The sequence below is a fragment of the Dipodomys spectabilis genome, unplaced genomic scaffold, assembly GCF_019054845.1.
Source record: "Dipodomys spectabilis isolate Male_0828 unplaced genomic scaffold, ASM1905484v1 ptg000256l, whole genome shotgun sequence".
Taxonomy (NCBI): Eukaryota; Metazoa; Chordata; class Mammalia; order Rodentia; family Heteromyidae; genus Dipodomys; species Dipodomys spectabilis.
The window spans coordinates 192,086-219,856 of NW_024870933.1; positions in this window are offsets into that span (position 1 = coordinate 192,086).

The following is a 27,771-nucleotide window of genomic DNA, read 5'->3' on the forward strand; positions in this document are numbered from 1 at the left end:
GAGACAAAAGTTTGAAAGTTTTTCATGTTTTTTGTCAAAAGCTCATGTATTCATTATTCATCCCTAATAACTCACAAGAAATGTATTGTAAATGTTAAAAGAATTAGAAAAATGTCTTATCATTATTTTTACCTTAGTGATAAGGGATTTACTAAGAATTTGAGGATTCTGCTGGCCGAATGTAAGCTAGTCTAATAAATGAGTCCAGGAGGAAATGATGGACCTTGAATAAGGTCAGTAACAAAACCACACTGGAAACAATGAAAGCATGGATGTGACTTTTACTGAACTCTGATGTTTTACATACCGTGTTATGAGGAGATGCCTGTCAGTATGGTACTATTACTATTACAGTAGTATTACAGTACTTCCTTCAAAAACAGCAGGCATTATTTTGATGGAATTTCTGTGGAAATGTGGTTGTGAAAATGTTTTAGTCCCATTGTATGAGTAAGAAAACTCTAAATCAAAAATAAATTAAAATCTCCAATATACATAATCATTACAGCATTATAGCAATTCTTCAAAGATGTTCTCAGAAATGTAGAAATGTAGAAGAAAAAATATCACTTGTATAAAAAAGCAGGGAGAGAGTTAGGAAAGAAGAGACAAAGTCTAGATGTAGGTCAAGACCACTAAGTTTTATAGAAGTCTAAAAATAGAGCATGCTCATGAAATCTCTAAGGCTTGCATTGTTTTTCTCATTATACTCACTTCTTACCACCTGTTGACTTGTATATGCTCCAATGGTTTACCAACAGATATATATCATTATCAGTTGTCTTAAAGGCTTGTTAATGCTTTCCAACTCATGAACAAATACTTCCTGACAGAAGTACTTTTGTTTCTGTTTTGTCAGTGTTTGGTATCCAACTCAAAGCCTCAAACATGATAAGTACATGTTCTACCACAGAAGGACAATCCTAGTTTTAGAAGTATTTTTAGTAAATGGTATCATTTTTGGACATATAATATTCAAGCATTATTTTTAGTTTGAGGCTTGCTGGCAGAACAAATCTACTGGTAGATAGAGTTACATACATAAATTATTTCTCCAAAGTAAGGATTTGATTATCAAAACACAAATTAAAAATAAACATTTTTACTTATTTACTCATATTAAAATATATGAAATATATATCTTGTATATCTTTGTTAGCAGAGATTAGCTACATTAGTTTTATTCCTTAACAGAGGCCAAAGAGCAACCCAGGGTTTGTTTACACACACACATACACACACACACACACACACACACACACACACACACACAAGCTTATTTCACATGACTCTTGCATTTTTTTTCATTTTTCTTTTTTTTTTACATTTTTAATTGTAAAAGCGATGTATAGAGAAGTTACCCAGTCTCTCGTTTACTCCTGCTATTCTTCCTACTTCTGACTCCCCTCCCTCCTAAGTTGTAAAGTTGATTTCAATAAAGTGTCTTGTGAGTATCACTGTTGTACTGGCTTACGCTTTGTGATTCCCACTATATTTTTATAACCATGATTAAGAAATATATATGCTTCTCTGATCTTGCTAGGAAATGGAAATATTTATATTAGAAACCCTACTTTGTCTCTACTCAGTAAGAAATTTTAGTTTCATGTAGTAAATACTATATATTGAGTCTGATATTGTCTGTCTTTTGTCTTAGAACATTTCTAGATAGTAAAGCACAAAAATAACATAAAGTGGGAAACAAATATTCACATATAATTTTTCACTTGAATTTAACATTAAAAGTGTTCTGTTGAACACCTTTTGTTTTGTTGTTGATATTAACTTTATGGTGAAGTGTATTGGGCACTTACTAATTTTTATTATCTTGCATAATTATTATTATGCAATAATTCTATTCTCTTTTTGATCAATCCATGGCATCAGCAAAGATACTATACTTTCCAGGGTCAATTACATTTAGATAAGTTTTAAGTTTTGGTCAACAAAGCTGCAAACTTATTGCCCCTCATTAAGCCTATTTTGTTTTTAAAAAAATAATAAGTCAAAGCTACAGCACAGCTACCATTTTGGATTTTATGTTGTATTCCTAAAGATAAACATATGATGATAAAGATAGTAGATAAAGAAAAATAAATGAGTATTGATTTCCTCTTTCCTTTTATATTTTTATTAATTTTAATTGTCACGATCAATTCCAAATTACATGGGCATAAAACTATCATTTTATTTATCCTAATACCAAGTGAAAGTTTTTTTAACTTGTTTTTTATTGTAAGGGTGGTGTACAGAGATGTTACAATTACATAAGTAAGGTAGTAAGTACATTTCTTGTGGAACTTGTTATCCCCTCCCTCATTTTCTCCCACTTTCCCTCCCCCAAACCTCCCCCACTCCAGTTGTACAGATCATTTTCAACATAATGTCTTGTGAATATCGCTGCTGCATTGGTTCCCCCTTTGTCTCACCATTTTTTTTTTTTTTGTTTCCTTTCCCTTCCCTAATTCAGATATACCATACCCAGGGTGCCCAAATCAAACACAATGACAACAGGGGATAAACCATAGGAGGAAAATACTAAAGAAACAAGACATCACATAGTACAAGTGAATGATTTAACCTAAGGATATGTTATTTGAAAAAAAAAAAGTATTTTTTTCCCTAAGAATAGCCAAAAGAAACTCTGCTAGGTAATTTGCATAAAGTACATATTCTTTTAAAACTTTAAGTAAATAACTCTTTGTATGTCTTTTATAAATTGTCATCTCCAATTGACTCAAAGGCTGTGGTTGCCATGGTCTAAACATGAAGTTAATTGGCCTAAACTGCTAAGTCAATATTACTTGATCAAAATCTGTCTGCTCACCACAGAAAGACAAATACTCCAGAAACAAGAGCTGATGGGAAGAGATCAAGCTTAGTCAATGACCAGCACACTAAGAAGCTGGGGAGGAGCTAATTTTGCCTTCTCTCTCAAATACCCTGTTAGGAAACTCATGTATGGGAAGAGAGAGAGAGAGAGACAGAGAGAGAGAGAGAGAGAGAGAGAGAGAGAGAGAGAGAGAGAGAGAGAACGAAAAAAAGAAAGTGAGTAAAGGGTTTATGTTGAAAGGGCTAACAGGTGCTGAGAAATTTCTGGGTAGGAAGAGCACATTCCAGGCAAGGGCTTTATCATCTAGGATACAAGTTTCTTTTTCCCCCTCTCTTGCCAGATCACTGCAATCAACTGTGACCTCGTAGAGATAGTTTCTGTAATTTTTTGGACCTACATATTACTATCCTGCATATTAAATCTTGTAACCATTTATGTGTTTTGTGTTAACTGAGGCATATGAGTATAAAAAAAGTAGAGATATTACAGATTTTGATGTTATATGAAGGTCACCAGATGTTCTGCATTGTATAAATCTAAGGAAAGATGATTTAGCAATTGACATCTTAATCATGTAAGTAATACATTTCTTTAGAACTAAGAAGGTTGAGTAAGGGAGGGGAAGTAGTTCTGCAAAGGAATCTCCCAGAGGAGGAATCATTATTACACACTATATTAAAGTTGGAAAATATATTAAAGTTAGAAAAGCTGGGATGGACATCATAGTTCTGAGCACACAAAAGAATACTGGGCCTGATCTACCTTTAGATATTTTGTTATGTAAAATAATAATGCTTTACTGTCTAGACCACTTTAAACTCTACACTCTATTATTTAAGTTGAAAACATCCTAGGAAATGTAGAGATCTATTATCTTATTCATGTCTCTATTTTAGTGATTGAGTCAGTTGAATGAATAGGAATGGCAGTGGTGGGGGATGATAATGAGACACCCTAAGTAAAGACATGGTATCTTAGAAAGAACCAGGGAACATACTAGGAATCTTGGTAAAAAGAAGTACTAGTGTAAATTTGAAGGAGTGTTGATTATAATGATCCCAACTTCAAAATTTGGCTGAGCATTAGTCCTATAATAAATTTATGATTCTACAATTAGCTCATAGATGTTAATGGATTATAAACATCTGTTTCTCTAATAAGGTGATGTTTCACCCTTTTCTTCTTACTGATAAAGGATAAGCTATTGTCCCTATTCAAAAGCATTTCATAGAGTTGATAAATAACTAATATTTCGTTACCATGAAAAGATCTTGAAATTTAATTATAAACATATTTTCCTTAAGATATTCTAAGAGGAATATGCAAGCTAAAATACAGCCAATTTGTACAGGCCCTAGACCCTGAAATCAACCCAGTACTAAAAATACAATTTCCCTGAACATAAATAAATTTCATGAAGAGAAAGAAAAAAAATTAACTGTAAATAATCTATTTCACTTTCCTAGAGTTGTAATACAATTATAATTTTCTAAAATTGTAACACATATGTACTTATATATTTGTTTACATATTGCACATGTACAAATATATATATAAACACATGTATCTGAAACATAAATTCATTTTTCATTAGTTATTTAAAAATAATTCTATTTTTAAGAACTTCCTATGTATATATCTGAAATTGCATTTGCAAAGTGTTAAGACTAATCCTATTGTCAGTTAATGAAAATTAATGAGTTTACTTACGCAACATACAGATGATGAAAATTTCAATTTAAGAATAAAAAGCAACTCAAAGATGGATGAGACTTGTCTAGCTGCAAGCTAACTTTTTTTCTTCTACTTGAGCATGATAGTCCTTTATTTCTATAGAACTATTCTCTTGGGCCATTGTGTTGCCATTTATATCAGATTTTACAGTGATTGCATGGAAAAATAAATTATTATTTATATATCAGACTGTCCAAGAGAAACTATAATATGAATGGCATGACCATCCTTCCAACAGTTGTTTTGTGGATTTTGTTCAAAATTTCAGATTTTCCAGTTTAGCTTCCAAATATGATTTGGAAATATCACTTAATGTGCATTGTATGCTACGGAGTCACACTTCCATTTCAGGCACAGCTTTTAACATTGTAGCTCCTGCTCATAATCTAAATAAACAGAACATTACATGGCTAGGTTTTATTTCAGGCAAGCTTACTCTAAAGGATTTAAAAATTAAAGTGCCTCTATAGCAGAAGGGAATGTTGATCTATTTAAGATGCTGAGAAATATAAGGAGTAATCATCTTTCTTTTCTGTGCAATACAGTTCTTGAATAACAGAGAAGATCATTTTGAGCTATATTTAACAAGTAGCTTGTTTCAGCTTCAATATTAGCTTGATTTACCATCTGCAGAATTACCAATAACATGATGCATTTATTACCCGTAAAAGCTATTAGCAGGTCATTTTGTTCAGTTCATCATATGTGTCTTGAGACACAATCTGGCGTCTAACAGATTTTCATACATTGATGTCGCAGGGAATCAGACTGTTCTTTAATTGATTGTTTCTTGCTAGACTCCTTTTGATTAAAACAGGTTATGCTATTTGCTTTTAGTTCCACATTTCTCCACTTCAAAGACTGGCCACAGAAAGGAGAAATTATTCTCATTTCTCTGGATTCTTTTAATTCAAAGTGAATGTATATGTTTAAAGTCTACCATAATCAAGGGATTTTAAAATGACTAGTCCCCCCCCCCCCCAATATATGATTCCCTCACCAAGAATGCAATCTTTACCATGTCTTTAAAAACAGATTTATCTTTTCCTGCCAAGTCATCGAATTTTTAGCCTCAGAACCTCAAGTGAGTTCAGATCACAGGGACCAAAGGGAGGAGGAAGGGCTTCCTCAAAGCGCTCTCTCCTTCACAATTTGCACAGACCCAGACAAGCAAAGCTGAATCGTGGTGATAGTGTTGTATCATTCTCCAGGGGAAAAAGAAAAAAAGAGTCTTTTGCTAAACTGGTTTTAGAAGGCCCAACATATATTCACTAAAGCTGAGAGATTGGGAAGCTCCTGAGACAAGAAAAAGAAAAAAAAAGAAAAGAAAAGAAAGAAAATTCCAAAAGATATGTGAACCCAAGGGAGATAAGGACGGTGGTCCGGTCTCAGTCACTCCACACACCCGCCCTTCTCATTCCACACAGTTAACACCGTCAAATGAAAAGGTCTGCAATCAGATCAGTGCCCATCAATAGGAACGAGTAGCAGCTTGAAGGCTCAGAACAGGAGCCTAATTCAGCACTCAAAAGGGTTTTGTTTGCCTAATGTCAGAAATAAACATAGAACTTTCTATCATGTGACAGTCATGACACTAAGAGAGAGCAGTCACCCTTCCCTTAGGCTTCTGTCTGCCACAGACAAAGGCTGTCAATAGCTCCTTTGTCTTCTACCTCAGATTTCTGTCTTCATTGGTGATTCAGCCAATCTTTTCCAATTCCAAATTTCACCTTCCAGGTGAAATTCCAATGTTCTCTCTAAGTCCTCATAATATTCTGGTTGGCCACTAGTACTTTTAACAGACCCAAACTTCTCTCAAGAAACAGAAACCATTCAAATTCTGAACTGAAAAATTTCTATTGTTTCTACACTGTTACTGGCTTTGTTCACTTTTGGCAACAAGAAACATGGAACTATAGTAAAAAGTTGCCTTCTTAAAACTTTTAGTAACAATTAACTCTGTAGAAATTATGTTAGATTTAAACTACCTAGTGATTCTAAAAGGATTTTAATGATTTAAAATTCAAAGCCACTAGTGATATAAGCTGGATCTTTTGAAATTACTTCTACTTCATGACTTATTTAAAATCAAGTTGTGCTGGTCATTTAATATATTGCACTAAATTCAATAGAAGATCTCTTGGTAAATGTTTAGTATAAATTGAAAAGATTAAGTGGCTTAAAAATAGCTTTGAAATACAGACACATGAGACACATCACATTTAAATGATAGGCGTTTAATGGTCTTCTCATGCATTTACCCTATACCTTGATGATGAGAAATACCTTTATCTTACTCTAGAAATGGATAAAAAATAGTCATTTAGATTTAGGAAATCTGATGGCTTTTTTAGAATTTCCTTACTTATTTGTAACATTTATGAAATTTAACAAAGTTTTTATGGCTGAATTTTTGATCTGTCAAATTTACAATAAATAATGTATATTTTGGACAATTCACTGATAGTTTTGTCTTTTTTGTGATATATCCATATATGGAATCCTTGTAAAAATAACACTAGTATTAGTAAACTCTTATTGATGAAAATAAAGATTATATCATAGTCAATATAAATATATAAAATGTAGCATTGTGAAATCTAGAATGTAAAATATGCCACAGTTTCAGTAAGACCATTGTTAAATACATGCATGTCTGTTTCTAGGTAAAGTAGTATGAAGTGGTTTGTACTTAATAACATTGTAATTATCTAACTAAATGGGTTTAAAAGAGAAAAAAAAATGGTAGGCCTCTCTGGGTGAAATAATAAATAGGCACTTTGTGTGGAATTCCAGATACTCAGGAGGCTGAGATCTGGAAATCATGGCTCAAAACCAGTCTAAGCAGTAAAGTATTGGGACTTTTAACTTATTTTGAGCATCTAAAAATGTGGAAGCATACTAGACTCTTATTTTCCATTAATTAGCAAAAAAGTAGAACTGGAGGTATGTCTCAAGTGGTAAAGTATAGACATTGAACAAAAAGCTCAGGAAAAGAGCAAGGCTCTGAGTTCAAGACCCAGTACCAGCACAGAAAAAAAATGAACTTTTACCTATGACAAGAGGCAAAAATGGAGTAAAATTCTTTGAACTAGTATTTAATGTTATCTCATCTAATTTGGAATGTTAATTTGTAAAAATTTGTAGCTATATTCATCAGTTTTCCATGAGTCATTCATGTCAATATGAAAATAAGACTGGCTAAGTATCTGTAGCAGTTGTATCATACAGTATAAAGTTTTAAATATAATTATACTGTATTAATAAAAAATGAGAGAGTCCCTAAGAATATCCACAAGGTAAAAATACAAAAGATCCTTTTATTGTCCAGGATTTTTCACAGAATTGAAAGAATATATGTGCAGCATACTTACACACACACACACACACACACACACACACACACACACACACACACAGAAACACATATATTCAGAAAGTGTGTATAACAATATATACAATAAGTATATATAACAATATAGATAGCAATATATTTATTTGGATAGCTAGCTAGCCAGATACATACATAGACAGAGAGGCAGAACATATAGGCAGATAGACAGATAGATAGAAGGACGGATAGATTTATTATAAGGAAGTTCATGTAACTCTAAAATTAGAATTTCCATGATTGGCAATGCGCGAGCTGATCCAAGAGAGTGCATGGTGTAGTTCCAGGAGTAAAAGACTTGGTAAAAACCAGTTTAAAAGCATGAGTTCTAAGTTCTAACTTGAAGACAAAAAGGTATATAAAACATACTCTCACTTAACTTTTATATTCTGTTTAGGTTTTTGTTGAATTGAGTCAGGCCCAACTGCATTAGGCAGGACAATTTACTCACACTGCTCAGTTCACAGATGTAATTATGTCTAAAATTTCTCTCTCTCTCTCTCTCTCATACACAAACAGAGAGAGAGAGAGAGAGAGAGAGAGAGAGAGAGAGAGAGAGAGAGAGAGAGAGAGAGAGAGAGAGAGACAGGGGGAGCACAAAAAGAGCAATGTAAAATCAGATTCTTGGAAACTCCATGACCCAGTCATATTGACATAAAATTAATTATGACAATCATGATAATGATTATCCAACTGGTACCTCAATCACCCCAAAATAGTTTGCTGCAAAAAGTACTCAATGGGAGGCTTGCTTGTTTCTAGTTGTAAGATTTTCAGTGAATAGAAATATACAGCCACTTAATTATTATCAAATCACTTATTGTGTGTGTAGATACCACAGTTTTCTGTAACTTATTGTGTGTGTAGATACCACAGTTTTCTGTAACTTATTGTGTGTGTAGATACCACAGTTTTCTGTAAGATTTGATTTATTGTTCTGTTTAATTCTACCCATAATACACGAAACATTGTTTTTCACCTTGGAAAAGAATAAAACCTAGAGAAAAGGTTCCAGAGTCTTGGCCTTGATCTTTAGTAGATTCCTACATGTCTCCTACACAGCAACACAGAAGAACATTCCTGAAGTTCTCTCTCAGTTCTTCCCATCCATGACCCTTTTATCATTAGGCATCAACATTTACTTGTTCTTCCAGTGATATTATCTACTTATTCATTCTGCTCTTAGATAAGTAGTCAACACTTGTCAACATCTTTCCTGTCTTCTTGTCATACATACATTCACACATCCACAGGAGTGTACATGTTCATACACACACACACACACACACACACACACACACACACACACACAAACAGATTCTGTTGTTACGGTACTATTGTCCTATGAAATTGTCACAAAACGGAGTGAACAAATACCGAATAATTGTTCTTACAGAAAATACAGGAATAGATTTCAACAAACCTCTGATCACATTTTTATCAACTCATTATATAATATCAATATTGTGTTGTGGGTTTAATTTTAGCATTAATTTATGTAATATATATGACCAATTCATTAATATTGAACTCACTGCCAACTGAACCATTGCTCATGGCTTAGTGAAGTTTAGAATAAATATTTTCTTTGGGGCCCATTCCAGCATTCTCGTTCTTTGGGGCTATTCTAAACAGTAAAATTATCAGCACAAGCACAAAAATGCAAAAGCCATAGCAATAAACAGACCATGAATGACACTTATTTACACTATGAGAACTGAATAACGAAGGCAGAGCTTCTGCTTGCTTGGCCTGTGATAAAAATTGGGCTATACAATATTTTTTAAAATTTTTCTGCACATATGTACATCTACAAAGATGAAAACAGCCTCGTGGATATTGACTTTGGTGGTAAAAAGATATTTTAGTGACTAGGCAAATTAGCAAATACAGAATTGGAAAATAATATATATTGTACAACTCTGATCTCTTTCCTAATTCACACTTTCTTGTCTTATTTTCTTTAGAAACTAAAAGTATAGCTTTTCATTTCATTTAAACAATGTTTTCTTCTGCTTTTCAAAATCTTTAGAATTATTCTACCCATATGCACAGAGTCTTTGATTCCTGATAAATCCTGTATACAATTATGATGTCAACAATTTGATGGCTGATTATAAAGTATAATTAATTCATAGAATATGATTTCTTCCTAACAACTAGCCTTTTAAGACGTTTCTTACATCTTTACAGAGGAATTTTAAGTGCAAGAATTCTTTTTCCTTTCTTTTTCTGACCTCTACATCACCTGATACTGTATGGAGGTAAGTATGTATATTTTTTTTATTTTCTTAAGCTTCAGATTACTTGCATTTAATTTAGCAATCTGTTCTTCATTGGAGACTAGTTGAATTTACAAAAGCAATTACACTGGTTTCCTGTGACTTTGAAGGATATATATAGTTGTGTTAATTAAGTAGAAGTGGAGAACGTGGATTGCTGGTGATTTTCCAGTGGGAAACAAAACAAAACAATTGTGGTTGTCTGTGCAGCATTAATTGCTACATAGGGTAGGAGATTAATATTTTTAACATTTTAAGTGGTTTTGCATAAATGTTAGCAATAAGCAAGCCATTATATGTCTTATTGGTTTGCATTTTTAATAATACTAGAATGTTAGCCTTCCCATAAAGAGAAGATTACACCACCACTGAAATAGTGTTTCAACCTTGCTGCTTATGTGCAAACTGACCCTGTGTACCCTCTTTGGGGAACACTCAAAGACTGTGGTGCTGCTGAAAAAAAGAGGAGGAGATAATTTATTTTTAATTTTCCTTACATTTGTGAATTTAGTGCCAGGAAATCTAAGAGCACTGGCCAAAGACTCCAAGGAATTGGTGCCACAAGCACTTTTCTTTTGGTTCTTTATATTAAGTTTGGCCTTCTTTTAAGAGTAGATTCTTAAATTAGTAAAACTACACCAAAATAGAAGTGGTATATTGACTTGTGCAAGGATAAAAGTAGACTCGATTCTTTGCTATTTACTTAAAAGAAAGAAAGAACCTTGGAAAAAATATATATATATAATTGTTTATTGGTTCATGATGACTGAGCTGCTGGGATTTTCCAATACTGTGAATGCAGTAGTGAGTGAGCTCACTGGCTACAGCCTCTTCACTGAGTCCATGCAACATTCCGTGGACACAGTGTGGTTGTGACAGGACAGACCATAAAAGAAGGACTACAGTGTTTTCAGATCACACTAGGAAGACTATAAAACAGTGTGTTTCTATGGAGATTCCCTTAAACAGTGACGTCCAAGAAGGCCTTTCTGAGAAGGTGGCATTTATGCTGCTAGCTGAATGAACAAAGAAGCGAGCTATTCAAAGATAGGAGAGGGAACTTTCTCAGCAATACAAAGAGCAGATGCCAGGATCTGTGGTAGATTTGGGCTTGACTGTGAAGAACAGAAAAGATCAGCCTGGCTGGAGCAGAGCAAGGAACAAAAATGATGAGGTTGGAAGGGCCAAAGCTAGATCATAAAGGAAGGGCCTTGCATGCCATAGAGAAATCACTGGGTCTTATTCTAAGTGCAACAGGAAACCATCAGAGGATGTGAACATGGGAAGGACATAATCTAATTTTCATTTATAATTGATATCTGGCTGCAAGAAGAATGGATGGATAAGGGATTGTAAGAGAAGAATTGTGTGAAGGATTTGATCTTAAAATACTATTTACCATTGTAAGCCCAGGCCAAATAGAAGCAGAGATATTTTTCCTTCTTTATTCTTAGAATATTTTATTTAGAACAACATTTCATTATGTGGTGAATACAGGTTTGTTTCTTCTGTGCTGAAGAGGGAGAAGGCAATGTCTTAATGTTGTTGTTCCAAGATCATCTCTGAAGCTCAGTACTTGATAAATTAAAGTGAAACAAATTGAGATAGCCTAAGTTTGAATTTATTGAAGAAAGCAAGCACTTAATACTAAGAACATATTTAAATAACTGATAGATAAAAAATGAGAAATTACCACCAATGTAGAAAATATATTTCAACACTTTTGAAAGTAAATCTCATTGCTACAGGAAATGCTGAATGAAATATGGAACAAGAGAAATCCCAACTTCTCCCATTTGTTTTATTACTAAGTATTAGTTAGATGATATGAATTTCTGTTTCTTGAATCACATATCAATAAATGTTGAGGTTCACCTAACATTATCTATCATAAAGAATAAAGTTATATTCTTGCCCATTATGAGGGAATTTTGTTCATAAAAAGAGAGAAACTACTTTGTGCAAAGTTTAATTTCAGTATTCGTGGTATTTTAGGAATTTTTTCATGAAAAGATGATAGTCTCTTCTTTATTCTGGTCTTGAACTTATGGAAAAAATATCAGAAATGGAAAAAAATAACAAAATTCTAAATGGAAGAAATCATTCAGGCATTTTCTCAACAGAATTCCTTTCATTTTTGTTTGTGAAATTCATGTAAAAAAAATCAGATGTCATGGTTACAATTTCCCATGATGTTTCTTTCATTTCTATAGATCTAACAACTTAAACCCCACTTCCTGGGAGGAATATACACAATCATAGGCTCAGAACTCCACAGCCAACTTCCATGGTATGTATGACCTGATGTCTGTTTCCAAGGGTGAGGTGGTCTTTCTCTTTTAAAACCTAATTAAATTGATAATAATGACATCTAATTATAACTTTCCCTACTTATTTATGACACTGAGAAGCATGCTTCCTTTAGTCTCCAATACAAACATATTGAATATATTCCATATATAGTTTGATTAGAATAAAATTAGAGAAATACAAAATATCTTATAAATTATATATCCACTTAATGTCTCTCTCTTTTCTGTTATTTATAACAAATACATTGAATTCTCAAAGGACCATATTTTAGAAAATTGCATAATTTATCTGCCCTCTCATGAAGGTAAAAATATTTGGAAAATATCAATGCTTTTCATAAGCCTTCAATAAGGTTTTATTCAAAACAATTGTGTCTTTTGGCACATGGAGGGAAACATAGTATATAATATATCTAATGTTTTGAGAATTTGATATATAACTTTTTTTCCTTTACTGTGCTTGCTTATAAGAAACTTTACAAAAATTGTATCAGAATTATTGCACTATCATCTAATTAATAGACATTGTGGTTGTTTGCGCAAACTTCAACAAATCTTCCCTATTGAAGTGTCTTGGGAATTTACAGTATAATTTCTGTCTGGAAGCTGCTCATTGACTAGAGTTAGCTTGTGTAATTTTAATACTCAGTGCTTCCCAGGATTATAAGGAGGGAGGTGGGCTTTTAAAAATGTTAATTAGTATATCTCATATGAAAATGAGCAATAGATTTAACAAATAGGTCACTTTTTTTTTTTTTGGCCTGGAGAAAAGATGAGCAGATAGATTGCCTGGGGAATTCTAATGCTTATGTTCTGAAGTTCCTCCATTTCTCAATGTAAAACATAGCAGGAATCAAAAAGAAATAATTTCTATTATGCATTTGGGGAATACACGACACTGAAGGGCAAATCAGATTAAGGGGAGCATTTAAAGAATAATTAATTTGGTATTTACAGACTGCAAAGTATTTTCAAGTTCATGATCCTGTTGCATACTAATTAGCACAGACCAGTGACAACTTTAAAATTTCTGTGGTAGAGCTTTTGAAACAGCAACAAATAGCAAACACCATGTCTAAATGTAGAGATTCCTAGTAAGATGGGGGGGGGGGGGGAACCTGATCAAAATAATCACCCTTGATATTCTCAGGATTATAAGGACATCATCTAATATCTCTATCTCATCCATAATGGAGGAGACATACTAAAATTTCTCATTCTCTAGTTGGTTTTGGAAATTTAATTCTTATTGTGGGCTTTAGGAAGTGACTAAGGATCATGAAGAACTAACTGCCTCACATGTTCAGATGTAAATCCAACAGCTCATTCCATGATGTAAGGATTGTGGATCATGCAATTTTCCTGTAAAAGTACTTGTTTCACAAGGTTTTTGGAAGAGTAGGTAAGAAGATGTATGTAACACACTTGGCAGAATTGTCTGGCCCAGCAAGTTAAAAAAAAAAAAAACATTTTCTTCTTCATTTCCTTTTGTTCTTATGATTCTCTTCAACAACAGCAAAAATAATATAAGTCACTGTTAGGTTTTTAAAGAGGCTGCCCAGTAAGAGCAACACCATACACGTGGTATTCAGGTAAGGGGTAGGTTTATTCATCGTTCCAGCTGGCACCAGGCCAGGATGGCACTCCACGGGGCTGGGAAAGAGAGCGTCTGGCCCTGGGCTAAGCTTTATCTAGGGTAGGGGTAGAGAAAGTGTGGCCACATCGAATCCTGATACGATCTCAGTGGATGCAGATGTGACCACTTCCAGGTGTGCCAGTGGTCTAGGTACTGCAGGTACTGGGCAGAGGCTTGGCTGCAAGGAGGGCAAAGTTTGTTCACCATCCAGGATCGGACTTTATAGTTACCTTATGGCCATTCAATCAGTCTTGAAGATTCTAATTGCTTTATTTTCTATGGCCTTCCTATTATTGTGAATCTCCCTTTACATCCCTGACATTTCTTTTTCTCTCTTTAAAGGATTGTTCACTTGGCATTGTTCTTCAATCAATAATATTTGTCATGGTGCACTGTTAATCTTACTCTGAGTTTTCCCCATAGCTTCTACCTGTGTGCTGAGATTCCTAGCTTGTGTTCCCGTCTATGACTCATTCCTGCTACTAACCTAAGAAAACCGAACTTATTTTAGGCCACATGCTCTTTAGTGTGTTCACATGCTCATATGCCACTTTGTCAGTTTGCCATCAAGTTATGTTTCTGTAATCTCAACTTTTAATTTTCTCTCTACCATTGCTATATATTCCTTGCCTCTTTTTTGGATCTGAGAGCAGTAGGATTAATTGCAAAATTAACCATAAAGCACTATTTTTCTTGATACAGTTCAATATCATTACCTATGCTTCTTATCTCCATCTGACCTACAAATTCCCATTTAAAGTAGCTTCTGTTTATCTCCACTGCCTCTATTCCAAATATGCCCTACCAGTCATTTTCAAATTCAGCAAATTTATTATATAGTGAGAAGCCAAACATTTACTCTTCTTTCTTCTGCTCAAAAATCTCCTCTCTCTTTCCAACATAAAATTAGACTGATACTTCTTAGTCAATCTTATATCATAGAAGTTATCTCCTATGCAAAGATTTTCCTACACCACCACACTGTTGAATGCATTCTTCCTTTGGGAAAATAAACTATCACCTATATTCCCCACTGAACTTAAAGTACTTTGACTTGGGAAGAGTTTATCCTCATTCTCTATAAAGTCTCAGTCTTGACCAGTGTATACTATATGTGAGATAGTTACCAAATGTTTCTAGGGGAAGTGGTGTTGTGGCTTAAGTAATAGAGAGCTCACCTTGAGCTGAAGAGCTCAATGACAACACTGAGACCCAGAATTCAAGCCCCACGACCGACAAAACAAAACAAAACAAAACAAAAAACAACAACAAAAATCACACATGTTTCTAAGTGAAATTGTAGCAAAATTGTAGCCTATTTGGTATACCTTTTAGGCATGCAATAAATAAATTATAGACAAATCTAAAGTTCCAGAAATTTATTTATTGAGTTATTAATATTCACAGAAACTTGAGAGAAAGATTAGCAGATTAACCATCAACAATTCACAATATGTGGGCTGGGATGTAGCTCAGTGGCAAAGCGCTTGCCTAGCAAGTGCAACGTCCTGGGTTCGATCCCCAGTACCAAAAAAGAAAAGACAAAAAAAATACAGTTAAAAAAAAAAACCCAAACAACAATTCACATTATGTATGTTTTACCAATACATGAATGCAATTAAATTAGATATTCTGTATTGGAATTATTTCCACATAATGTCCTCAAATAATTTTGAGATTGTGTTATTTTTGTACATGCCAAAAAGATAAGAAATTAATTTCTCCTAAGTTTCCTGAAACTACTAAAATTTCAGCCAAACATTCAGACTTTTGGGAAAGGATGGGAGCATAACGTTCTAATCCTGTGAGAAGAGTCATTCATTGATGGACTCATAATTTGATGTCATTATTGTGAGATTGTAGAAAGCAGAAGGTCAGGCCAGGTTGGAGGAAGTAGATATATCTATATCTATATCTATATATAGATAGATAGATAGATAGATGCATTACAGCATGATCTATGGATTCAGGACAGACTCAGAAACAAAGCCAAGTGACTATGTACTAAATCTTCTGAAACTGCAAGACAACATGGATCTTTCCTCCTTTCCATTCTTTTTCTCAGCTGTCCCAGTCCCAAAAAACTGACTAACACAGGCTTATATTATGGCAAGGCTGTATATCTATAGAAAGTAGACAATTATATATAGCAAGTATACAAAAATCACACAAGATATAATGAGCTGAAAGTCATTAGAAATATTCTAATTAAAATATTATAGAAAATCAGAAGGAGCAAACCAAATTCAAAGGATCAGAAATAATTTTATGGAAAAGCTAGAATAAATTCCTATTTTGATTTTGATTGTGGTTTAATACACACATATACACATAATAAGTAAGTATGGATAAAGTAACTATAATATAGAGTTACATTATATATAACTAGAGATATGGTTGCTAACTCCCTATGGTATCAACAAAATGATCTATATATAATTCTGTGTTTATACATAATAGGTTGTAGGATATGAAAAAGTATCTTTTAGCTTCAGTTTTATAAAAGTGATGAAAATATGTAATTGTCATGAACCCTAATGAATATGTTTAGCACCTCTAAGACATGAGGTATATGTGTTATGTGGGCTTTCATGGTTTCATAAGATGTTATAGTTGTTTGAACAGCTGATTTTGGACTGATTTTACTTCAGTTGAAGTCTCTAGCAATTAATATATTTGAACTTAATGTGTTCTCCTTTTTTATTGGCATTTGGTTTGAAGACATAGAAATGTTGCTTAGGATCTTTGCAATCAATGACAATGGTTCCTAATAAATTTATTGCAAAACTTTTTTTTATCATTTCAGGGAGTGTTATAAATCTTTTTTATCATCCTCATATTAGAGCCAGGCAAACTGAGTTTACTAATAAATTTTATGAGTCAATGACAAACTTTTAGGCTGAATATGAGAAAAAACTTTGCATTTGTTATAAGATGTAATCACCATAGCAGAAATAAGCACCACACCTCCAGAAAGAACTGATGAGCACAAGAAATTTGTCAGAAGCTTTCCTCATGGAAGAGTATTTGAAATCTTATCACTAAGTTTTTGTTGAATTAAAAAACAATACTCCTCCAACTCTTCAATGAAATTGAAAGTGAAAGTTCACTACCAAATTCTTTCTATGAAGCCATCATAACCCTCATCCCAAAACCAGGCAGGGACTCATCAAAGAAAGAGAATTATAGACCCATTTCTTTGATGAACATTGATACAAAACTTCTCAACAAAAATTTGGCCAATCGACTTCAACAATTCATCAAACAAGATTGATTTCAGGGGTGCAAAGCTGGTTCAATATATGCAAATCAATTAATATAATTCATCACATCAACAAGAGCAAGGATAAGAACCACATGATTATCTCAATAGATGCAGAAAAAGCATTTGACAAGATTCAACACCCCTTTCTGATGAAAGGTCAGGAAAAAAACGAGGAATCCATGGAATATTACTCATTATAATGAAGTTTGTGTATGACAAACCTACAGCAAGCATTAAACTTAATGGTAAAAAGCTAAAGCCATTTTCTCTAAATTCAGGAAGGAGACAAGGATGTCCACTTCTCTCCACTTCTCTTCAACTTAGTATTAGAATTCCTAGCAAGAGAAATAAGACAAGATGCAAACATAAAGAGTATCCAAATAGAAAAGGATGAAGTAAAACTCTCCCTCTTTGCAGATGACATGATCTTGTATTTAAAGAATCCCACCCACAGACTCCACTCTGATTAGAAACTTTGGCAAAGTAGCAGGATACAAAATTAACCCTCAAAAATCAATGGGTTTCCTGTATGCCAATAACTAGAATTGTGCAGCTGAAATCAGGAAAGCAACTCCTTTTGTAATAGCCCCCCCCATCAAAAAAATAAAATACCTTGGAGTTAACTAAAGAAATGAAGGACCTCTATGATGAAAACTTTAAAAACCTGAAAAAGGAAATTAAAACAGAACTAAGGAAGTGGAAAAACCTCTCATGCTCCTGAATTGAGAGGATTAAAATCAGGTGGACCCATTGCAACAATGAGATGTACAAGACATTATGTTGAAAAATGAACTTTATAATTTTTGCAGGGTGGAGGGAAATGGGAGGGTAGGGATGGTAAGGTGAAACAAAGGAGGAGGCAACAATGCTTGATAAGAAATGTACACCTTATCTTCCTCGTGTAATTGTAGCCCCTCTGTACGGTATTTTCACAATAAAAAAAGTTATTAAAAAAGAAAAGAAAATGAAATACTGCCAAAGGCTATCTACAAATTCAATGCGATACCTATCAATATCCCAACTTCATTTTTCAAGGAAATAGAAGAAGCAATCCAAAAATTCATATGGAAAAATAAAAGATCCCAAATAGCCAAAACAATCCTTAGCAGAAAGAACAGTGCTGGAGGAATATCAATACTAAACTTTAAACTCTACTACAAAGCCATAGTAATTAAAGCAGCTTGGTACTAGCACAAAACCAGGCCTGAGGACCAATGAAGACCCAGAAAAGAACTATAGCCACCTAATCTTCGATAAAGGAGTTAAAAAAATAGAATGGAAGAAAGATAGTCTCTTCAGTAAATGATGCTGGCAAAATTGGTTAAACACCTCTAGAAAACTAAAGCTAGATCCGTATATATCACCCTGTAACAGAATCATCTCCAAAAGGATCAAAGACCTCGAAGTCAAAGCAGATACCTTGACAAGATTACAAGAAGGAATAGGAGAAACTCTAGGACTCCTTGGCACAGGTTGAAATTATCTTATTAAAGACCCAGAAATGTAACAAATCAAAGAAATGTTGGAAAATGGGATTGTATGAAACTGCAGAGCTTCTGCATGGCAAAGGACATGGCAAGCAAGAACAATAGAAAGCCCACAAATTGGGAAATCTTCACGAGCCATACAAAAGACAAGGGTCTTATATATCAAATATACTTAGAATTCAAAAAATTAAATCCCCCAACAAGAAATTCTCAAAGAAACAACCACTTGATGAATAAGTGGGCTAAAGACTTAAAGAGAGACATCTCTGAAGAGGAAATAAGAATGGCCAATAGACACATGAAGAAATGCTCAACTTCTCTGGCCATAAAAGAAATGCAAATCAAAACAACATTGAGATTCCACCTCACACCAGTTATAATGACTATAATCAAGAAATCTAATAACAACAGATGCTGGAGGGGATATGGCCAAAAGGAAACACTAATGTATTGTTGTTGGGAGTGTAAAATTGTTCAACCACTTTGGAAAGCAGTATAGAGGTTCCTCAGAAGACTACACATAGAGCTCCCCTATTACCCACCAATCCCACTTTTTGGCATTTATGCAAACAATCACAAACAAGACTATACTAAAGCTATCAGTACAACTATATTTATCACAGCATTAATCATAATAGGTAAGATATGGAACCAAACCAGATGTCCCTTGGTAGATGAATGGATCAAGAAAATGTGAGATATAGATTTATATCATCTATCTATCTATCTATCTATCTATCTATCTATCTATCTATCTATCTATCTATCTATCTATCTATCTATCTATCTATCTAATGGAATTCTATATTCTATGCCTCCATCAGAAAGAATGACATCGCCCCATTTCTTAGGAAATGGAAAGACTTGGAAAAAATTATATTAAATGAAGTAAGCCAGACCCAAAGAAACTTAGGTCTCATGGTTTCCCTTATTTGCAATAACTAGTATATGTCTAGGACAAGCAGAAGAGGTCAAAAGCTATGTACATATGACCATATAAGTTGAGACTAAAGCAAAATAAACCCAAAGAGAGAGACACAGAAGATTTTATCTTTCTTGCTGTTCTTTTTAATGTACTTGTACTATGTGATTTTTTTTTTCTTTGTATGTTTTCCCCCATGGTATAACCCCTGTTGTCACTGCATTTGATTCGGTTGTCATTCATCTTGTATATACATTTTTCTAATTTGAGGAGGGGAAGAGAAATAACAAAATGCTGAAATAAGGATACAGGATGACCCACAGTAGCAATGAGATGTACAAGACACTATGATGAAAATGAACTTTACAACCTTGAGTTCGGAAGTGGGGAGGAAAGGGATGTTAAGGGAAAAGCAAAGAAGCGGGTAACAATGCTCCATAGGAAATGGACTCATTACCTTGATCATGTAACTGTAAACCCTCTGTACAGTATCTTTACAATAATATGTATAAAGTTTATTTTTCATTGTAAAAAATCATCAGGCAAATATGTCAATTCCTGTACATTTCAATGGGGATTATGTTGTAAGGGTTTTGATGGCTTCAGATTAAAATGCTTATGTCAATGAGAAAATATTACAAAGAGCATATTTTAAAGCAAAACAAGGACAAAAATTTTTGAGTTTAGAGCACTCCAAAGTCTGAGATCATTGAACTAAATTGTCTACTGGAAGATTTTCCAATTTATTTGCAGTCTAACCTTCTTTATATTTACAAAACTAATTATTCCCAATATAAAAATGTTCAATGAAAATTGATTTGTTCTTCTCTGTTCTGACATTTATAATATAATATGACTAGCATAAAGGTTTATAAAGTATCTCTGAAGAATTGATTATCTCCTATTTTTAGGTTTTATCTAGTTGTACTGAATATATATTTAACATATTGCTTTCTTAGCTACCACAAGCTCTCCCCTTATTCGTGCTTTGAGACGTAAAGCATTGTGTTCATTTACTTTCTTGAATAAAAGAAGAAAATTTATAGTAGCAAAAATGTTCCATTCTAGAGGCATTTTGGCACATTAGCCATTTGGAGGCTGAGACAAGAGAACAGATTCTTGAGCACATAAATTTAAGACCAGCATTAGAAACATACCAAGATATAGTCTCAAAAACTAACATACAAAACAATTAGTCTACTTTTCAAGTGAATGTAAATAGAATTTTAGAACCTGCCTGTCATCTGTATTTTGCATAAAGAACATAAAATGTTAGGACCTAAGTTAGGTTGATACTATCCTAGATGTAAAATTCAATTTTAGAAATTATGGGAAAGGATGAGAAAGATTGTGGAAAGAGCTACTCACAGTGACAGGCAATCATGATCAAGAGAATATAGGTAGGAGGGTTTTAGTCTGAAGATAGACTGGGAAAAATCTAAATACCCTATCTAAAAAAAGAAACAATTTTACAAAAAAAAAAAGTGGGGATGAGTATCAGGTTCAGATAGTAGAGTACCTGCCTAGCAAAGCTGGCATTCCTACCCTCAACTCCAGCACTACCAAAAACAAACAACCAAAAAACCAAAAAAGTAGAAAGAAAAATCATGATTGAATATATAGATGAATATTTATAGCTCTTATGGCTTGATTGGAATTTTTAGCAATATCAAAAACTTTCTGAGTCAGAAGATTAGAGTTTTGGTATTTATTTTATAAACTGTAGGATGGCCTTGGGTAAACTGCTAAATGCTTCTGAACAGTTTGATATTTAAAGTGGGGGCAATTAAGTAACACAGGGCAGTCTAGGAATTCACAAATAATTGGTACAGGTATTTTATCAAGTAAATATAGATGTCTTATCTTATAATATTATATTTTGTTCAGGGAGGCTTTTCAATAAGTGCTTCATTTTACACTGTCAGCCTGGTGTGGCTATTTGTCAGAGACTCTTTTGAGACATTATATCTCCTATCAGAGCTGTCTTGGAGAATAATTGTTTGCTTTGGGGTCTTATAGCAGTAATTCTAAAATCTCTAGAGGCAAGGTTATTTACAGAATAAGGTGAGAAAATTTGGAACATTGTTGCAAAAGTATTTTAAAGTAACTTTGGTAAACATGTCTAGCCTTGCCAGTAAAATATTAAGTCCATCAAGATCCAGGATGCCATTAAATTTTATACTCATAAACACATTTATGCTCATATACATTCAGAGGATTAGCTTCATTGAAAAATAAGAAAAGAGGCATGTGGACAACAATTGCACTCTAGATGCTGCATTAACCTAATATATATCCTGACAAAGGAATGGATTTGAAAAATAACATCTGTAATATAGCTTCAATCAATCAATCAATCAATCAATCATACCAATGATAAATGCATCAATATGTGAATTAATACTAGAATAAATAAATCAATGTTAGAAAAATTAGGGAATTCTGAACAGTTGGCATGCATTTTTTGTGTGGTGACCAAAAATGTTTGTTTTTTCATAAGAAAGATTAATGTATTTTACACAGATTCCAGTGGTTCGTGGTGTAATCATAGCTACTCAGGAGACTGAGGTCTGAGGAGCATAGTTTGAAGCCAGCCCAGGCAGAAAAAGTCCATGAGACTCTTATCTGAAAATAACTACCCTTCTCTGACCACAAGGGAATAAAATTAGAACTCAACACCAAAAGCCACCAAAGAAAGTCCAGTAACACATGGAGGCTGAACAACACACTGCTGAATCACGAGTGGGTCATGGAAGAGATTAGAAAGGAAATTCAAATGTTCATGCTATTCAACAAAAATGAGCACACAAATTACCAGCTCCTCTGGGACACAGCAAAGGCAGTACTCAGAGGCAAGTTTATAGCTCTGAGCTCCTACATCAACAAACTGGAGAGATCTGACTAACAATTTAATAACACATCTAAACCTCCTTGAAAAATAGCAGCAAGATAAACCCCAATCCAGTAGATGGAAAGAAATAATTAAAATTAAATCAGAATTAAATGAATTAGAATCCAAAAAAACCATAGAAAGAATCAACAAAACAAAAAGTTGGTTCTTCGAAAAAATTAACAAAATTGACAGACCCTTAGCAAATCTTATCAGAAAAAGAAGAGAACACACCCAAATAAATAAACTCAGAGATGAGAATGGAAATATCACCACAGAAACAACCAAGATTCAGAACATTATAAGGGAATACTTCTCAAAACTTTATGCTAATAAGTTTGAGAACTTGACAGAAATGGACCTTTTCCTAGCAAATATTGACATGCCAAAACTAAACCAAGATGAGTTACACCATCTTAACAGGCCCATATCAAGCATTGAAATAGAAACAGCAATAAGAGACCTCCCAGCTAAGAAAAGTCCAGGACCAGATGGTTTTATAGCGGAATTCTACAAGGCCTTCAAAGCAGAGCTCACACCAATACTCCTCCAGCTCTTCAATGAAATTGAAAGAGAAAGTTCACTACCGAACACATTCTATGAAGCCATCATAACCCTCATCCCAAAACCAGGCAGGGACTCATCAAAGAAAGCGAACTATAGACCCATTTCTTTGATAAACATTGATGGAAACTTCTCAACAAAATTTTGGCCAACCGACTTCAACAATTCATACAAAAAATCATACACCACGATCAAACAGGATTCATTTCAGGGATGCAAAGCTGGTTCAATATACGCAAATCAATTAATCTTATTCATCACATCAACAGGAGCAAGGATAAGAACCACATGCAGAAAAAGCATTTGACAAGATCCAACACCCTCTTATGATGAAGGTTTTGGAAAAATTAGGAATCCATGTAACATTCCTCAATACAATAAAGGCTGTGTATGACAAAACCACAGCCAGCATTATACTTAATGGTGAAAAACTAAAGCCATTTCCTCTTAACTCAGGAACAAGACAAGGATGTCCACTCTCTCCACTTCTCTTCAATCTAGTATTAGAATGCCTAGCTACAGCAATAAGACAAGATGCAAACATAAAGGAGATCCAAATAGGGAAAGAAGAAATAAAACTCTCCCTCTTTGCAGATGACATGATCTTGTATTTAAAGAATCCCATAGACTCCACTCCCAAATTACTCAAGCTGATTCAAAACTTTGGCAAAGTAGCAGGGTATAAAATTAACCCCCCAAAATCAATGGCTTTTCTGTATGACAACAATGAGAAAAGTGTGACTGAAATTAGGAAAGCAACTCCATTTGTAATAGCCCCTCAAAAAATAAAATGCCTAGGAATTAACTTAACCAAAGAAGTGAAGGACCTCTATGATGAAAACTTTAAAACCTTGAAAAAGGAAATCATCAAAACAGAACTTAGAAAATGGCAAAACCTCCCATGCTCCTGTATTGGAAAGATCAACATCGTGAAAATGGCAATACTTCCCAAGGCTATCTACAAATTCAATACGATACCTATCAAAATTCCAACCTCATTCTTCAAGAAAATAGAAGAGGCAATCCAAAAATTCATATGGAACAATAAAAGACCCCGAATAACAAAAACGCTCCTCAATGGAAAGAACACTGCTGGAGGAATATCAATACCAAATTTCAAACTCTACTACAAAGCCATAGTAATCAAAACAGCTTGGTACTGGCACAAGAACAGACCTCAGGACCAATGGAATAGAATTGAAAACCCAGAAATGAACCTACAGACTTATAGCCAACTAATCTTCGATAAGGGAGCTAAAATAATAGAATGGAAGAAAGACAGCCTCTTCAGTAAATGGTGCTGGCAAAACTGGTTAACTACTTGTAGAAAACTATACCTAGATCCTTATATATCACCCTGCACCAGAATCAACTCCAAATGGATCAAAGACCTCGGAGTCAAAGCTGACACTCTGAAAACATTACAGGATGGAATAGGAGAAAGCCTAGGTCTCCTTGGCTCAGGCCGAAATTTTCTGAATAGAGACCCGGAAACACAACAAATCAAAGAAAGGTTGGACAAATGGGATTGCATGAAGTTGCACAGCTTCTGCATGTCAAAGGACATAGCTAGCAAGATCAATAGAAAACCCACGGATTGGGAGAAGATCTTCACTAGCCATACAACGGACAAGGCTTTCATATCTAAAATATGAAATGAAATGAATGAAAATCAATAAAAATGTTTAGCATTAGATGTACAGAGCATTTAGCTGATGAAATTGTTTTTAAAAGGATAATAAATGTACATATGAATAACTAAACTTAGTGGATTAAACAACAATGAATTAGAAGTCACCTGTGATTTTAGGAACTGGGACTGCCTACCTCTCTGCCATTAAAAAAAATGCCGGAAATTTTTATTGCAGATTGTTTTAACATGGGTCTCAAAGACAAAAGATATTCAAAAGCACAGTCTTCTAATACGAAGGCCTGCACTTACTAATGCAGGTACAGCCACCTATTTTACAAGATTCTTATTAATGAATGTGGAAGAGCTGGATAAAGTGATGAGAGTTTAATTTATTTTGGAAGTAATGGTTTGTACAGTAATTATCGAGAAGCAGCCACTTGTCAAATGGAATCAGTAACAAGTGCTGCTGGAGAGGATTTCTGGTACACATGCACTGTGAAAGGTCTTACTTTGCAACGTGAATATATTCCCTGGCAATAGTTTGTTTTGCCAAGTTCCAAAACAAGCAAACAAAATAAACCTGGTAAGCTGATTCCATTTGAGAAACTGTATATACTAGATGTTTGTGAAGATCAACCTTATCTTTACCTATTTCTCTTTTTTCATAACACACATCTCCCACCAAAACAAAACAACACCAAAAAGTACTCAAAGACTTCTATTATAGCTAGATGGTATTTAACATTTTTAACTCCAACCAATGTTGAATTCCACCCTTCTAGGATTTGACCTTGGTGTGGATACACTGGCTCAAGTTTGTGGGAGGAAAGACAGAGAGTCAAAGACATAATAAAGGAGGCACAATCTTGTGGGCAAGTCCAAATCAGACCTCAGGATGTCATCAATGATACAGTACTACTCCCATGGCAGAGAGTGACAAACATTACAAAGACTAATAACCAGAGTTAGGATCCAGAGGAAGGTCATGAGAAGGGTGGCCGGTTAATCAATGTGATCAGATATTGTACATACAACATGTGGCTTCTGGAAAAAGCAAATGGAAATGAATGTAAAATGTACTTTGAAGTAATTCTTCAACTGTTACGAGGAAGATTTAGTACAAATACTTTATACACTCCAAAAAACAAACAAAACAATGCATGTTCAGAATATTTTAGAGCTCCTCTGATATATTACTTTGGATAATTCTTCAGGCTTCATTAGTCTTTACATTCTGGTCACATAAAACAGACTCCAATTACTAATCGGTATTCAAAGTACAAACTTGATTGAAAAATTCAATTCTTCCACTTAAATTCTTCCATGTTTCATTTCTCATATGTGGATCTTAGACCCAAAAATACAACCTCACATGTAAACACACAGGGGCTTATGCATGATCAAATTGACTAAAGTATAGTGCATGCAGGAGTGAAACTACATGGAATAAACCCTTTGAACAATTATCAGATAAGTAAACTGAATATCAGGAAATGGTAACACGTTTTGAATGGGTGGGTTAACAGGAGGTAGAAGATAAATAGAAAAGGGACTGGTGTACTAGCACAGAATATTCACAGTCATAATACTGAATGTACATTTGTGAAAAATGAAGTGGCACAGTTGATGTAACTGTGAGGAAGACGTAAGCAAGAGCAGTAGGCGGATGAAAGGGTGACTGATGGAGATGCACTGTACACATAAGTACACATGTAATTGTCACCAACTTGTACAACTATTTGAAGGTAAAGAGTAAGAAAAATTTTAAAACAAAAATATACTTCGATATTTCAGAAAATATTCCAAAAACAGTTCCTTGCTTTCACTCTATCACATTTGCATTCCAGATTGTAGGACTTGCAAACAAAAATCAAAGAAAAGAAACAAGATTCCTCTGTAACTACATGTGCCCCTGGTTGTAGAAACCTCCATGTATCAAGATCCAGTAATTATTACACAACACCATGATTCAGACATCTCTCTCCCCCCCCCTTGGAATATTATTTATAAATATTGTTTATAACTTCTGTTTGTGACAAAGTATCATATAATTTATTATATTATTTATTATATTATCCTTTTAAGGACCAGATTTAGCAAAAACCAAAAGAGATACATGTATGGACCGATATTTTCAAATTAACTTAAGTAAGATGTATGTAGGAATGAGGTCTCATGGTATAACCCATTTGAACAATTAACATACAGATTAGCAACACAAGTAGCCAGAAGGTGAAAAATGTCTGGACTGGGAACTGGTCACTAATGGAAGTGATATGGTCAAGAAGAGGAAGGACTCCTGGTTGAATGCAGTCATAACACTCAATGTATGTACGTGAAGATGGAACTAGGAAACGTGATGAGACTGGTGGAAAAGAGAGGATACACTGTGAGAAAGAATAATGCAAGGGGTGACTGAACAAGGTGAATTGTCACTTAGGTGGATATGGTAAATTGAAACATCTCTGAACAATTATTTGAAGATAATAATAAAATCAAGAGAAAGATAATGAACGAATTCAAAGCAAAATTTGTAATAGAAATACAAATAGAGTTCAATAACACTTTACATTCTAACATTCTTTCAGTAAAATATTTGAGCTGTTTTTTGGGAGTTATGAAGAGATCAAATACACAAAGAATCAAATATTGCAAAGTCTATATCTAATCAAGACCATCTCTTTAGGTTATATAAAAGCTCAAAATTTAATAATATGAAGACAAATCTGTAAAAGATTTGAAAAAACTATTTCACCAAGAAAGATAATGGAATATCCAATGAAAATTCACTCAGTATTATATGTCATTAAGAAAATAAGTCA